The sequence below is a fragment of the Furipterus horrens genome, unplaced genomic scaffold, assembly GCF_987537825.1.
Source record: "Furipterus horrens unplaced genomic scaffold, mFurHor1.1.pri manual_scaffold_6, whole genome shotgun sequence".
NCBI lineage: Eukaryota > Metazoa > Chordata > Mammalia > Chiroptera > Furipteridae > Furipterus > Furipterus horrens.
The window spans coordinates 54571624-54586075 of NW_028327176.1; positions in this window are offsets into that span (position 1 = coordinate 54571624).

The window sequence follows — 14452 nt, forward strand, 5'->3', positions numbered from 1 at the left end:
GTTACTATTTTACTTTCCACTCTGTTGCTGTAGGCTGGGAAGCTCGGCTGGGGGTTTAGACCCTGCCCTTCTCAGGGGGAATCCCGGCTGCTGAGCTGTTTCTCAGTCCCTTCAGCTGCCACCGGTGTGAGCCCAGCCAGCCCTTCCGTGTCTCCGCACTCCCTACCGGTCAAGTTGTGATGTAGCGGCCTTTTCTGTCTCTCCGTGGTTATAAGACTTCTTTCCAGCTAGTGTTCCGTTGGTTATTTCAGATGATTTCTCCAAAATTAAGTTGTAAATCCAGACTGGTCCTGGGAGGAGGTTAGTGTAGCTTCCACTTACTCCTCCACCATCTTGGATCACTCGCAGATAGACTCTTATGAAGCTACACCATCGTCTCTCGAGACGGATGGCTGCCGATACGATACGATGTAATGATAAATGTATACATTATACAATGTAATATAGAGAATTAACTACTATTTAATTACATTAAGGAGCATTTATAGAAACACTGAAATGATTTTTTCCCCTAATATAAGAGCCTGGGGAAAGTGAGACTCTCACATCTGCCTTGTGGACTACCGCGTCTGCCCCAGAACTCAGCTCTTGAGGTGTTGGCTTAGCTGTCCCACTAATACCTCTATGGAATCCTGTCTTGTTGGGAATCAGCTCCCTAATGGCTCTCTGGTCTCTTTCAACTGCCTGCTTTGTGACATCATTCTCCCACCAACCTACCACCACCCAGGAGAATGAATTTGGAACATAGCAACCTACCAGTGACCAGTGACCACTGTGACCAGTGACCTTCATACTGGGCACAAGTGCTCTTTGGCTCCGGCCACTCAGCCTTCTCATATTGTGTCCTCACCCTTTGCATCTTCAGTTGATATTTCCTCTTCTTCTCTCACCATGTCAGGTAAGGAAAGAAACTTTTTACAGGCTTTAATTAAATTTTTTTTGCCCTCAAATTTAGCAGTAGAGTCAAATAGCATAAAACAAGAGGGAAAGGTATTGATCTAGAAATCTGGAGACCTAATTTTACTTTTCATTTTGATATTTACTACCTCTATTTTGGACAAGTCATTGAATCTCTCACAAAATCTGTTTTTTCGTCATTTGTTACAATAGGTGTTACATTGGTTATTCTCTCACTCCCATATCGAGTCCTAAAGGACACCCATATGAAAAATAAAATCAAGACTTCTTGAGGGTAATTCAACAGAAGCAGAGAGAAACCTAAGTGATGTACAAAACTAACAATACATATACAAGATGTCTCATGTGAGATGGTCTCCCACCAATAAGAGTTCAACTTTACTATTTTGAATTTAGCACTCTTCAAAAAATAATATTCATCTGTTTGGGGAGTTTTCTATCCAAACTAGATGAATAGGGAACATAGGACAAGAGGATGGAGAGTACCAGGCTGTAGAGGGGCAAGTATCTACATTTAAGAAAGTTTAGGATTGTTTTGACCAGCACAGGGCAAGAGGGGAAACCAAGAGGGAGGGAAAAATATAAGAATGATGGAGAGGAAACCATAAGAATGAAGAAGGAAGCCCTGGCTGCTGTGGCTCAGTGGTTAGAGTGTCGGCCTGAGAGCCAAGTGTCGCTGGTTCGATTCCCAGTCAGGGCACATGACTAGGTTGCACATCAGGCCCCCGGTTGAGGGCGCGAGTGAGGAGCAACCACACAGTGATGATGTTTCTCTTCCTCTCTTTCTCCTTTCCCCTCTCTCTAAAAATAAATAAACAAACAAATTAATTAGTTAAAAAAAAAAAAAGGAATGAAGAAGGAAGACAGCATGGAGGAGCCTGCAAGAGCAAAAAGGGGAGTTTGGAATGAAGTGCTAAAGGTAACCCAAGATTTTAAATTAAAGCAGAAGGACAGTAGGATAAAATCTGCTCAGAATAGGACAAAAAACAAAAACAGAAAACACTCTGACTTGAATGAATGCTTACATTACTAGAGTAGGAAGGTAAGAAAGGCAAAATAGGGTATCACGAGGCAAAGTAGATTGATCAAAAGCCATATTCAGTTTCTGTGTTTTCTCTATTGCCCCTCTGAACACAGATGGCAACTGACAGTTTTGAATGTAAACATTTAAAAACTGTATTGTAGAAATGATGTTTCCTATAAACAAGAAATTAATAAAGTAACTCTGTAGGGAGCTGGAGAAAATAACATTTTCCGTGATTTACCTATTAAAAATAAAAGTAGGATTTAAAAATATGATATATCCTAATTTGAATCAGAAAGAGTAATTCCTCTGTGAGGTAAGAATGCTCCAAGTCAGAGCTGGTTTTCATGTTTACAGTTAGTTTCTGCCTAACACAGGGAGCACACTGATAAACAGTCATCATCACTTTTTAAGTGTCAGCTACCTAAGAAGACAAAAAAAAAAAAGTCAAGCCCCACATCTCCAATTTCACATTCATCAAGGAACAATTTTGTGGATGCTCTTGGCGATTCCTAGAATAAATTTAATTTAATTGAATTCTAGCAATGACGGTTTTCAAGGCTTTGGGTTCGGCACATTCCGCGATGTTGAAGACGATTCTAACCAAGGCTTTCAGATGAACACAAAAAACTTCATGATACTTTTTAAGTGTTCATTTGTATTTGTTATGTGGTTATATTAATTGGAATATCTATTTCTACTGGACTCACTGTTACTTGCTGTGTAATATTCAGACGAACAGGAACAAGGACAACAATGGAATTTCTTTACACTTACTTTGCTCTCTGCTTTCCACCAGTTTTCACTGAAATATTTGCATAGATTGGGGCTACTGATACTTGTACATTGATTGCCTTTTGCAGCTTGTTATGCAATTATGTCTTCTCTGTCCAAATGCACTGCGTAGAAATTCATTCAAAATCATATCTCTTGTGGACTGAGGTTCTCTCTCTTTTTTTGGCTAATACCATTCACTAAAATAAAATAGGCAATATTCTCTGTTATAATAGTGCATGTATCCAACAGAAGTTCATTTATTAGTAAATTTATTATGCTTTGATGTTTGCCTCAAGCCCCAATTTTTATGTCTATATGTTTCTTTTTAGTGCTGTGGTATGTTTTTCATGATTTTTCTCTTTCCAGATCTTCCCGGTCATATTTCAATGACCGCTTATTCACATATGAATTATTGCAGTTAATATTAGGCTCCGAGCACAGTCCTGCAGGGCAGTCAGAATGCTGAGGTTATGTAACCTGGAATAGTACTGATATAAGGGGAGAACTTGAACAACTCTATCTGACCTCTCTGAGCCTCAGTTACCTTACTCATGAAATGAGAATGTGAGAACAGAGGTTTTCCAAAGAATCCTGGTTCTAAATGCTTCAGTTCTAGGAAACAGCATGCAAATCCACACGAGGGCAAGCTCAAGAAGAAGACAAGGCAAGGAGAGGATGCTTCTACCCTGGAGAACAATACGTGAACCAAACCACTTGGGTCTTCTGCATATTTTTGCCAAGTTGGGAGCAAGGGCAGATAAGATAGAAGAGCAGCAAAATGCTCCAGCACTGACAAACATCATAAACTGTTTGATTTTTGACATCTCAATGAGTATTGGTATTAGAGGCTTTCTGATAGTGACAATCTGAAGGTAATAGTATTCTTCAAACATAGAGTTCATCAGTCTCACTGATTTCTTCATCACTGTCTTGTTACCCACAATTGCCAAAATCCACCTTTCCTTGGAACTTCAAATTCACTGCAGCTCTCTGTTTCAGTAGTGAGCAATGCAGCCTCCCTAACAGGAGGGGTCCGCAACTGGACCAGAAAGCCTCTGCTCTAGCTGTCAGTTCAGAAAAGCTACTGCCGTCAGCCCCTGACACCTCTTTCCAAGCACTCATGGGTATCGCCTACCTCTACCAACATGCTAGCACAACTATGTTGCCTGGAGGTACTGGCCAGAGCCAGATCTCCACCTCAGCCGCTTCCAATCCTGGTATTTCCAGTGGGCTATCACAGGAGGCTCTGAAAAGGTCATCATCACTCAGAGACTTCACTGTGACTGTTACTGACCAAGATACAGCTGTTTCCTCCATGTCTGTGGCATCCCAGTATGACACCACTTCAGATGCCAATAAACATGGCAGCTCTATATCCATTACTTTCTGCACGCCATGTTCAGGTTCCAAATCAGGGACATAGCCTGTCACTTCCCTATCGAGAAGGAAGACAGGGATATTACTATAGTCTAAGCACACTAGGGCCTCTTCTTTCTGGGGAATCAGCCCCTACCTCCAATCCTATGGCTCTGTTCTTTCTTCACGAGGGAGAAGGGCCTCTGTCCCTCAACCGGAGGTGGTCATGGTACTAAAGGATGTTCAGCCCACAAATGTGATGCCACTAGCCTCCACCTCTGGAATCTCCTCCTCTGTTTTTGCTCACACCATCGCAGAGACACATTTCCAAGGTGAGTGCAAAGAGCAAGAAGGAAGAGGAATAAGGTCAGCATTCAAAAATAGGGCCAATCTGCAGTGGGGAAGTGGTGAGTCCACAGAGAGGTGGTGATGCTGGAAATCAAGGTTCCTAAACTGAGGCATGTTCTCATGCCTCTCGGTCCAGGTACTCTATGACCTGAGCTAGCGAGCTGGACTCGCTGGCGCCGGCAGCCTTTGACTGATCAGGCCTCAGGGTTTCAAGACATCCTGTGACTTAAAAGGAATCTTGCCGAGTACTCCATCTTCCCTGATGTTGACAAGGAAACCAAAAAAAGCCGAGCACAGGTAGTGCTTAACCTTGCGTGCTTTCTGTTAATGTTTAAGGCACGGTGTTTCCGTTCCCACAGTCTTAGAAGAATAGATGATTGAATTCCTGTTTTTTTGTTTTTGAATCTATAGATGATACATAGTTTTGTCAGGAAACATTCTTTATAGTTTATATATTAACCTCCTTTTGTTGTAACCCCAAGTAATTGTATATTGTAATCAATATTGGAATGTGCCTGTGAGCTCATTCCTTACCCTCCCTATGGATTTCTATTTTTAGTATACTTGTAAAACTCAATAAAAGGAGAGGTCTTTGCGCCGCTCATTGCTGACCTGCCAGAGTGTGCGGCAGCCCTCCAACTGACTCATTCTCCTTGCTGGAATTACTTCTGCGCCTTCGACTATATTTAATACAACAGGTGGTATTTAAGTCCTGTGGATTTAGGAGCTACAACCTCAGCCAGTGCTCTGCATTTTCAGAGTCATTATGAAAACATGGAATAGAGTTCGGAAGGTGGGTCACTGTAAAGGCCATGTGTGCTCTATGTAAGAAAGCCACAAGAGCATACCAAGGGATACCATCCTTTCACTACCCTGTACTACTGCTTTCTAATACACTCCCTTGCCTGATTTCTTGCTTTACTCTATTTGTAAAGATATTTCAGAACTCTTACTGTGACAGTGCCAGTTTCACTTTCCCTCACTTTCTTAGTTTACGCCAGAATTTCAGACCTTGTCTTCCAAGATCATGTCCACAGCAGGCAGGCTAAGAATCTGTCCTTGTTTATATATTTCATTGGGAACGGCTCCATTTCCTCTCCTAGTTGGTTGTGTGAGGTGTTCTTATTCTGTCAGAACAGTGGAGAGAATTAAAAATATTCTATAAGACTGCTAAGTTTCTAACACAGTTTCAAAATCACTTTTACTTTTTCTTTGACTCACAACATCCCTGTGAAATACAAAGAAAACCATGGAACAATGGCATCAAATGACCACCATGAGGAAGTAGAACTGTTGCCTTCTAGCACCTAGTGTAGGGCACTGTTCATGATCCTAAGAATAGCCAGTGGAAATCCCTTTCCCATTGTAGGAAGGTGCATGATTGGTGACAGGGGAGCATCTTGCTTACCAGCGACTGACTTCTTCTCCTTAATTCCTTTGTAGTGATGGAATGTTCCCTGGGGATGGAGACTTCCCTGGGATTGTAACCTCCGAGCTCAACATTTTGCCTACCACAAACTCCAGGAATGCCCAAGTTCTGCAAGAGCAGACGTACCCACTTACGGAAGAGTACTCTACCACCTGAGCTCGGGGCCATTTCAATGTTAGCTCCAGTTCAGGTTTCTCGTAATCTCCTGGCAGCACCACCAGTGCCAAGCCAGAAAGAGAAAGAGAATAAGAATCTGGACGATACTAAAGTCAACCTTTCAAAGCCCCTGGTTGCCTACCAGATCTCAATAGAAAACCAAGATTCTCCAGAGCTCCCTTTAGAAAACCCTGATATTCAACATTTCCAGGCCTGCATTGATCCCCTTGGCCCAGAAAAGCAGCCAGGTTGTGAAAATGCTGGTCTCGGAGAGAATAGTCTGAGTCTTAAGAACCAAGGGACATTTGAAAATGAGACTGACTTTAATGATGGTTCTGCAGACATCGCTACACTGATGGAGAACAGTCACCTTTCACGAGCTGAAAAGTCCTTGGATGACCTTGATCGATCCAAAGGTCCCAAGGTGCTCACAAACAAAGATACCAGAGCTATCAAGTTGAATGAGGTGCCTAAAAAGCCAAGAGTCATTAAGGCTCCTTATGATGAATTCAAGAAGAACAAATATAAAGCCTCTGAGTCCATCAGTGGTGCACCCAAAGTTAAAATCAAGCCCAAGAGCCCAGACTGTGTGTGCTTGGAAGAAGTGGGTATTCACAAAGTTGTAGCCAGTGACAGGGTCCCCGAGAACAGCATCAAGTGCGGTAAGAGTCAACCCCAGAAAGCTGCATCCAGCAGGAATGGCAAAACTAAGAGCCATGGGCAGGAAAAGACCAAAAGAAACAAAGACAGCAACTCCAGGAAAGCTGAGGAGCGTAAGCAGTGAGAGAATAATGTCACAGCAGAAGAGAAGCAAACCGTTCCCCAGATGAAGTGGAAGAAAACTCAACCTGAGTGGACCCAAGAGACTTTCAAAAGGCCTCGCAGCTGCCTAGGTATGCATATATCGGAGTCTGCCCAGGTTTTAGAGGCATTGCAAAAGAAGAGTAATAGGAAAATTGAATCGTCTACCTCCCAGGTCCTGGGAAACACAAGCAACCTCAAAGGCCTCCAGCCACCCCCAGCTCAAAAACGATGGCTGGATACCTCACATGAAAAAACTCAGGTCAAATGTCAGAAAAAACATGGAAGTGCTGAAAAAGAGTGTCCATTACCATATCAGTATGACTCGCCACCTCCTGGCAAGGTCGTGTTGGTACCTTGGCTTTCCCTTAACTTGGATAAGCCTCAGGCTCAACCAGTTCCTGGCAGGCCACAGCCTGTGGCAACACATCGGCCTACTGTGGCTAAGCCTACCCAGCCTCATTGTAACACAGTTCAGCCTGCTGGAGTCCATTCATCCCGACCCACTGCTGCACCTTTGACGGCTTCTACCAGACCAACTCGGTATATTTCAAACAGCCCATCCCGACCAGGTTTCACCATCCCTGCCTGGCCTCGTTTAAATTCGGCACAAACTAATATAATCAGTTCATCTGGGAAAAATCCTGCACCTTTTACAGGTCCCTGCAGACTTGCTCAGTTAATTGCGAACAACCCATTCCGACCAAGTTTGACCAACCCTTCCTGGCCTCGTTCTAATTCGGCACAAACTAATACAGTCATTTCATCTCAGAAAACTCCTGCATCTTTTACAGGTTCAGCCAGACCAGCTGAGTCAATTTCAAACAGCCCATCCCGACCAGGTTTGACCAGCCCTGCCCGGCCTTGTTCTAATTCAGCGCAAACTAATACAGTCAGTTCATCTGGGGAAACTCCTGCATCTTTGACACCTCCTGCCAGACCAGCTCGGCCAATTGTGAAAAACCCATCCCAACCAGGTTTCACCAGCCTTGTCCAACCCAGTTCTAACTTGGCTCAACCTACTCTAGGAAATTCCTCCCAGCTAACACTTTGGTCTTTAACAGGTTCAGGCAGACCAGCTGAGTCAATTTCAAACAACCCATTTAGACCAGGTTTGCCTAACCCTCCTCAGACCAAGATTCGTCAGTCTGCTGCTTCTAGCCCTGTGCCCTACAAAACATCAGGTTGCACTTCTTCCCAGCAGGGGCCCATTTGCTCCTCTGTAGCAAAGCCCCAGTACCAGCCCAAGACTCAAAGACAGTATCTACTCTACGATTTCAATCCCTGACCAATTTCTTGGAAGAAATCCAATATTTCTGGGCCCGTCATGTCAAAGCCCATTACAGATGCACAGAGGGCAGAGCGAGAGCCCATGAACAGGAAAGCTCAACCAGAGCGTGAGAAGGCTGCCAAATGCCCTGTGGGGAGAGTGCAGAATTTCAATGAGAGGGAAAAGGAAATGGAAACTTCTCTATACTACAACTATGCAGAAGACATGCTAGCATTGTTGGTGCCAATTTGGATACCGCATTTTCCCCCATAGATAGACAGATATAAATTTCTCTATGTGCTTGTATTTTAAAACAATAAAGTTGAATAAATAAATGTCATAGACTTAGTGTATGAGTAAGAAAAAAATCCTTTTAAGTTTTGAGATGCTTCTCATTGTGTTTTTTTTTTTTTTTCTGGTGGGGGAGGAGGTCAATGGCTGTGTGAGAATGTAGTATTGGTAGTTTGATGGGTGAATAAAGGACGAAAGGTAAGAACTAAAGAAAAAGGAAGAAAATTGATTCATGGCCATAGGGCCAAAATGGAGGAGATGTTATGCGTTTATCAAACGAAGCAGTTGGAAGGAAAAAAGCAGAAATAAGAAGCAGAGTCTGAGGTTAGGGTTAAAAGAATATATAACTGAATACAGGTGCAGATGGCATCAGGTGACTCTAGATTGGCCAGGAGAAATGTAAAATGTCTCCCGTGGAGGTTGGTCTTATGTCCCGTGAGCACCAGATAAGTATATATATTAGAAAACAGATTCTGGACACTTTTCCAGATGGTTTGGGTTGTCTTATCTGTGTATGATTGTTGTTGGGGGAGGTGAGTACAAAAACAGGGGAATCTACCAGATGACCAGCAAGAGCTTAGTGTTGTCCTGGGGGCAGCTGGTCACTGGGGCCCGGCCAGTGAACTGTGGCAGTACTAGTTCCACCCAGAACAGGATGTGGGACGGAAATGGCCATTTACTTAACACCCGGGCACCAGGCCCACTAATACACGACTTCAATCAACCTTCCCAACAACACTCGAGGCCAGCATCACCGTGCCACTTTACTCGGGAGGTTCAGCAATGGGTTAAGGTCACATTGCATGTGGTGGAGCAAAGCCTCCATTTGAGGCTTATCTCCCAAGGCCTCAGTGTTGTCCAGGGTCCGTGGTGGAAACCTGGCTTTCAGAGCACAGCTTCCCAATGTTGCCGGTGGATGACATCAAACTTCAGGTGAAGCCTAAGCAGTAAGTAGAGGGGCCATCAAGGGCCTCCTCCATGACTCAGACTGCACGTGCCACCTCGTCTAATCACCGCCATCAACTGAAGCCCACCAGAAAAATCAGCATCCATTGCCAAGGGGGCCAGAGCAACAGGCGCGCGTGCGCACTGGACTGCCGCGGGAACAGCCCTACTACGCAGGCGTCAGTTCCAAAGGATCCTTGGGAGGCCTCATGGGGCTGCTGCAGGGAGTGGCGGTGGGAGAAAGTGGGGAGCAGGAAAGGGAGTGGAATAGGGGAAGGGCAGATACGGGAATCATCATCATTTGAAAATTGGTAATGTACATTTTTAACAATTATTTTTGAGATACAATTTGCATACTATCAAGTTCATCGTCTTTACCTATAAATTCAGTGACGTTTACTGCATTCACAGTTCATGCAACCATCATCTTCATCTATCCCAGAACATTTTCAACAGCCCGAAAAGAAACCCCCTTCACCATTAGCAGTTAATTATTCCTTGTTCCCTCATCCCTCCAGCTCCTGGAATCCACTATTGTGCTTTCTCTTTGGATGAAAGTCACTTTTCTAGAGATTTCATATGTGGAGTAGGACAATATGTGACCTTTGTGTCTGGCTTCTCCCCTGTCAAGATGTCTAAGCATGTTGTAAAAGTTCATCCATGTTGTAGCGTGTGTCAGTCCTTCACTCCTTTTTATGACTGTTGAGTGTATTGAATGGATCTACCACTTGGTTCACCTTTGATCAATCGATGGGCATCTCAGTTGTTTCCAGTATCAATCTGCAGTTATTGAGAGTTCATTCTGCTCCAGCCAGCACCAGGATACATCACTCACCCCATTTAACAAATATGGAGATAGTCTAGGAGAGTGTCAAGATTAAGCGCTAGCAATTGCGTGAGCTGGGTTTGAACTCAAGCAGTCAGAATTCAGAGCTAGTAGATTCACAAGACAGAAATTCAGAAAGGTACAAAAGGGTATTTAATGAAAATTCACCCTTTGCCCAAAGGTCCCCAGACACTAATTTCCCTCCTCCCTCAGAGACACTTTTGCCAGGCTGTGGATGCTTCCAGAGAAATTACTTACACTCCAGCAGATATGTATCGCAAGTTATCGGTGGATCTTTCCCACTAATTTGAAATGTTGCTTTTATGATGTATCACACCTTTATATGCATTTGTATTACTCTTTTTATAACTGTCCTGGCTTTTTTGCCAAGCTTCGATATTTGACGTTTCTCTAGAATTCCTGTTATCTTCCTTTTGATTTCTAAAAAATATATTCTTTTCTCACTTGTTTCTATTAAGGCATTATCCTTTTTGTTTATTCACTCCTGTATTATATTGAATTTAGTCTTCATTTCTGAAATTTTTTTTATTGTTCATTCTATCCTGAGTTCTATCATCTAAGCTAATTCTCATTTATCCTGTCCTTCCTTGCTTTTTCATTACGATAAAATATACATAACAAACAATTCACCATTTTAATCCCTTTTAATTATACAATGCAGTCTCATTAAGTACATTCATGCCATTATTCAGCCATCTCTTCCATTCGAACTTAAAATAATTATGTCAAAAGGTTGAACACCACCTTCAGAGAGATGGAGGGAAGAGGACAGATTTTGAATCTCCCAAAACCTGTCTGAAAATAGGTCAACACAAACTGATCGCCCATGAGAGGGTAGCTTTGACCAGCATTTACTATTTCCAGAACTTTTTCATCATTCTAAACAGATATTCTTCTCATTCCCACCACCCCATGTTCTTTTATCTTCTACATTGTTTTATCAAATGTTCTGGCTCATTTGGAAATAGCAGGTGACACTTTTGATCTGTTTTCTGGACCTGTCTTTCTGCCTTGTTTCATTTGCAGGGGAGATGGTGTTCTGCTCTTCATTCTCCTTTTACTTTTTAAAAAGATTTTTTAAATTTATTTTTAGAGAGAGAAAAATTGAAGGAGAAATAATGGACAGAAACATTGATGCGGGAGGGAAAGATTAATAGTTTCTATCAGCTTGTGCCCTGACCTACGACTGAGCCTGCAACACAGCCATCTGCCCTGACTAGAAAACGGACCTGTGACGTTATGCTTTGCTGGACAGCTCCAACCAACTGAGGCATATCAGTCGGGGCATTAGATTCCTGTTTCTTACACTATGTTTCTATGGGATTTGATCTTGATGCTTTTCTGTTATTCATTTTTAGATGAGATTCGTTTTAATACCCTTAAAAAAGGAAGTTCTAACTTTGCAGAACTTTTTTGTAATTATTTTAATGTAGTCTTCAGAAATATGGGATTTAGTGTCTGAAGATTCCTGGCTTAGTTTCCCACCCAACTTTATATAGACATTTTCCCTCTGTTTCTGCAGTTCCTCCCTGCACTGTCTCCTCTGTGTGGTCCACATCCTGGAAAGGCATTGTTGCTCAGTGTCACAGAACAGAGGGTCTACATTTCTCCAGTCCTTCACACACCATCTCCAGCCCCTTTACTTAAGCTTAATTCATGATAAGGCAAGACCCTACCAATCTCAGCTGCTCTTCTGAAATAGCCCCTCATTCTTTCTGGTGAGTACTGTTGGTGTTTGAAGGCCTCTGCCTTCATGTTCATCAGAAGCTTCCTCCTATCTGTCACTTCTTCTGGTGCAGATGCTGAGACCAGGCAGTGGTGTGCCTGGTAGTAGTTGTCTCCTCCCTGCTCTTACTCTGGGGATCTAGGTTTGTGGTGAAAACTATCCATGGGCATTTAATTTGGGTTGATCTGTTTCCATGACAGGGTTTGGCAAAAATCAAACACTCTGTTGCAGCCTCTATCCTTCTTAAATTCTGCTCCATCCTTTGACATAATTGTTTGAAATTTGAGGGCCCTGTTATTATCAGTTCCCCACAGTAGAACACCTTTTGCCCTACTCTTGTAGGAGTTTGGGTTCTAAAAGGCTTTCTGGGTCTCCACTGTCTCACACACACCTCATGTCTACATTTGTTCACACCATGTTTTTAATAAGAAGGCAAAACTCAACAACCTGAAGGACTCATGCACAGAGAGACATTTGACCACCAGGAGATGTGGAATAGGTCTTAGGGCAGTTGGAGAGTTTGTGGGAAGGCTCCGGACAGGAATGGGTATCTTCTTCATCCCTCTTGCCTTCTCTTTTTATCTTCTTTTCTAAATAAGTACAAAACAGAATCCCCCATATTCCCTTTCCACCATGACCAAATCCCAACCCCAAAGATAATTTTAAAAAAGGACCTGGTCCATGCACAGTTTTCTTCATTAGAGTGCATTGTAAATCCACTTTTCAAGTTGCTCAGTCTAAAAATCTTTGAAATCATTAGGCTCCTTTCTTTTCCTATCTACTGCACAAACAGAACAGCAAATTCCATCTGCCTTGCTCTCAAATTGTATCCAAGACTTGTCCACTCTACTTTGAAGTATCTATCATTTTCTGTCTGGATTACTGGGAGAGTGTCCAAACTCAGAGGTTTCCAAATGTCTAGATTCACAGAGTCCTTGAGTCTTACTTCTAGGCTTAAATAAAAAAGAAAAGACTTAACCATCCCATTTATTAAGTATTGTGTTGGCCAAAATGTGTATGTTTGTTTTTTTCTGTAAGATGGCTCTAGTAGTGCTTAGTTGTCTTTAATTTCATTCAAAATAATTTTGTTAGATTGTATTGTCACAGCTGTCCTATCAGCATGCATGTAAAAAAGACTTATGAAAATTGGTAGATTTTGTGTAGCCTTTTTAATATTGAAGATGGAAGAAAATCAGCAACATTTCCAGCATATTATGCTTTATTATGTCAAGAAAGGTAAAAATGCAAATGCAACACCAATAAAAGATTTGTGCAGAGTATGGAGAAGGTGCTATGACTGATCTAATGTGTTCAAGGGTGGTTGCAGAGTTTCATGCTGGAGATTTCTTGCTAAAGAATACTCCAAGGTCAGGAGACACATTGAAGCTGATAGCAATCAAATCAAGATATTAATTGAAAATAGCCAATGTTATAACACAGAGAAGATAGCCCACATCCTCAGATATTCAAATCAATAAAGTTAACGGTGAAGAAGAAAAATGTGTCTTTTATTTTATGGAAAAATCTAAGCAGACTTTTTGGCCAAACTAGTAGGTAAATGCCAAAAATTTTAAAAAGTGTTAGTGCCTGTAGTAGCTGGATAATGGACACCCAAAGGGATCGGGTACTAGTCCCTGAAACTTGTAAATATTACTATTTTATTCAGGAAAAGGGTCTTTGCATGAGTGATTAAATTAAGGCTCATTAGAAGTGGAGGTTGTCCTAAGTTAACAGGGTGAGCTGAGCCACAAATGCAATCCTGCTTCCTTATAAAGTGGAGGCAGAAGGAGATTTGGTGCAGATAGAAGAGAAATAGGTGATGTGACGATGGGGCAAAGACTGAGTGCTGCCGCCACCAGCAGATCAAGCCTGCAGCCAGCAGAAGCCTTGAGAGGCAAGGAACAAGATCTCCCCCAACAGCCTCCAGAGGGTGTAGTCCTGCTGACACCTTCATTGGGCCCAGTGATACTGATTTCAGACTTCTGACTTTCAGAGCTGTGCACAATACATTTGTGCTTTTTTCAAAGTCACCCAGGTGTGGTCATTTGTTACATCAGCTTCAGGGAAAATGCTACAATAAAACTACACATTGTACTGATACGATCGTTCAACGACTAAGTAGATATTTGAAAAATAATACATGCGAATTTTAAAAATATTTTTATTTTACCCTTAACCACAATTCATCGTCATCATCATCGGCAGCCGTCCGTCTCGAACCACAATTACTCATGTGATTATTAGGCACTGTACAACATGTCATACCTTAAAATCAAATTGGATCCTGCCAGCCTCATTTCCTATTCCATATCAGTTTTCTAATAGTGCTTGCTTCTTGTTTCAGCTACTGCCAAAAACTCAACTTCACAAAGACAAGATAACATTGAAAAGAATATAGCGTGACCTAATGCTGAAACTGTCAACTAATCACTGGGTAGAAGCACACACGGTATCTAACAGCTGTCAAGTATCACTGTAAATGCTTCAGAAATTTAAAATACACTGCTACACCCTGATGAGTTTGCTGTGGTGTTCCGGGGGCACCCCAGTGTACTGGGAACCGC